Source organism: Anopheles darlingi, chromosome 3, assembly GCF_943734745.1.
Source record: "Anopheles darlingi chromosome 3, idAnoDarlMG_H_01, whole genome shotgun sequence".
Classification (NCBI taxonomy): Eukaryota; Metazoa; Arthropoda; class Insecta; order Diptera; family Culicidae; genus Anopheles; species Anopheles darlingi.
The window spans coordinates 43130939-43133438 of record NC_064875.1 but is presented as its reverse complement, the minus strand read 5'-3'; the positions used below and the strand labels follow the sequence as shown (position 1 = coordinate 43133438).

Below are 2500 nucleotides of genomic sequence, written 5' to 3'. Positions count from 1 at the left end.
GGTATTTTGTTATTTTGCATTTGTTTTGCTTCATTTATTAAAACTTTTACTGACTACATATAATAATGGATCAACAAATTAACGTATCCATTAATATACTATATCGTTTTGTTTTGGATTTTCCTATTCCTTTTGAGTCATCGTGTGATGCTTTTACTTACTCTCCATGCCCGAAGAGCCTATTGGTTACATTAATTTTTACCTTTGTATATACTTGTTCGTGTAATGGTTGTGTGTGGTGCTTGGTTTTGGCCTTGGCTGCGACTTTCCGGATCCTTTCTGTAGCTCATCCGCTGCTCCATCCATTGATTCATCGCCTGCGCATCGCTTTAACCAGTGGCTCCCCATGTACCGTCTGCCTCTGCAGTCTTAGCTTTGATTATATCGAGTTTTGTTGAGTGACGATTGTTCGGCTAGCGCATAACTGTGTCCTGTCTGGGTAGGTGTATGTGGGTATGTGTTTCTTTTTGTTTTATTTTAAAGGAATGGGGCCTTTTATGTAATGAGAACATCATTCTATTCAGTCGTTGTTGGAAGCAAATTAGCTTTAGTTTTAAAATACTGCTACAGAACTGAGGTAATATGTTTGGGAGTTAAAGGGCCAATGACCAATTGTCTGTGTTCCTCTTGTCATCTTATGTAGGCCTTTAGGCTAGTTCACAGGGAGGAGAAGAAGGAATTTGCAACATAGCTCCTCGTTGTAAATCTATTACAAAACTTTGGCTTTTCTGTGTGTGAAAAAAAAAATCATAAACTCCAGTTTCACGATGCAATGCAAAAGGAAGCACTATCGTTCAATTTGGCAGTATTGACTCAAACACTTATATCAAACCGAGAAAGCAATGCTAGAGTGTTTTTAAAATGTATATTCTCTACCGGCAGTCATTGAGAGTCAAAATATCACAATAAACCTTTAATGATCAACTTCCTTGTTCTACTAATAGCCCTTATCTCATCCGACCGAATGTTAAAAACTGGAGTAATCAAACAGGGATTAACGTGAGGGGGCGTCAGCTGGCCAAATTGCTTTTAGATTCCAGCGATACGAGATTGGCCAGGACGCGATTGCTGCCACAGGCCTAGCGGCCTATGTCTGGAAACGAATAAACCAAAGTAAACAACAAAAAAACAACGGATTTTCGTGTTTCGCTGTATAAATTGACAGAGAAACCAAGAACACAGATAGATGTTGTTGCCACAGCAACAGCAGCAGTAGCGAACACATTTCATTGCCATGCATTTGCTCCGCAATTGATGATAATTATGATCACTCGTGATCACTGGCTCTGGTGTGAGTGTGTGTGTATGTGTGTGTGTGTGTGTGTGTGTGTGTGTGTGTGTGCTCTGTGTGTTAAAATCATCTTGCAATTGCTACGCTTCCACTCATTCCCTATAAAAAGGCCGGGTATGTTCGAATAGAAAATGGTTTGCATAGACCATTTATAGCGCACTGGTTGGATGCGATCACAATAATGATGATGATGATGATGATGATGATGATGATGGAGGACCACTGATCAAATGTCGACAATGATAAGGTGCTAGTGGAATGCGAACCCGTCTAATCGTCACCCGTCGGTACGTCCCAAACCCTAGTGTACTAACCACAAATCCCCACCCCATCCATTTCCCTTCACACACATACACACCTACACATACAAATATACACACGTACATGCATAACTCCATACACACCTACTCAGGTAATATGTGTGCATGCGGGGGAAGGTACGCCTAGGACATCGAGTAAACTATTGGATTTCGTTTCGATAAATGCCTACTCGATAAATGCCGCTCGATGCGCGGTATCATGGCCGTATCGAATCAAAACGCTTTCTTCGTAACCAAGGGCCACCGCCGTCACCATCCAGGGCCTCCTTTGTCTAACGCTGTGCCGTTGCGATCCGAATATTGGTTACATTGGAGGTAGGGGAACCGAAAATCGAATCCGAAACGCAAAACGCACGCAAAAACCCTCAAAACTCAGCTGATAATGAACCTACACACACACACACACACACACACACACACAGGTATTCCCCTCTTTCGCCAGCCCTACCGCCAGCTAGAGAGAAAGAGGCAGAGATAGGAAGGTAAAGGGAGTTCGTCGGGGAGCCCGTCCTCCGGTGTCCTTTCGGTCGTACGGCCCACTCGTACTTTTCAACAACTATTTTACCAAATCATTTCACGAGCAAAATGAATTATTGCATTAAATGTTTTGCCTCGTTCCAGGAGGCCAGGGTTCGCTCCATCGTTCACCCTCTCTGATTAGTTAGCCCCTGCACTAGATCCACCACCTCCCCCCCCTTCCCCCTCCCCGGGGGTCACCGTAACATCCTGCAGGAACGCTCATTATCAATAATATAATATATATTATTACTTGCGCCCACCTGCTGGCATCCGTTTTTTTGTGTTTCTGTGTGTGTGTGTGTTTGTGTATGTGAGTGTTTTTATGTCCTCTTTTGCACGGCCATATACCAGTAACGCATATGGTGGTGGG

General features: G+C 43.3%; 1 protein-coding gene across 2 annotated transcripts in view; it reads right to left on the bottom strand.

Annotated features, from left to right (window-relative positions):
• Positions 1 to 2289: 2289 nt before the first annotated feature.
• The window catches only part of LOC125957531 (uncharacterized), a 9934-nt gene continuing 9723 nt past the window's right edge, over positions 2290 to 2500 (bottom strand). For both annotated transcript variants that reach the window (XM_049690302.1, XM_049690301.1), the window contains exon 4: positions 2290 to 2500. This exon is cut by the window's right edge and continues 3763 nt beyond it. The gene's annotated coding sequence lies outside the window, so the exon portion shown is untranslated.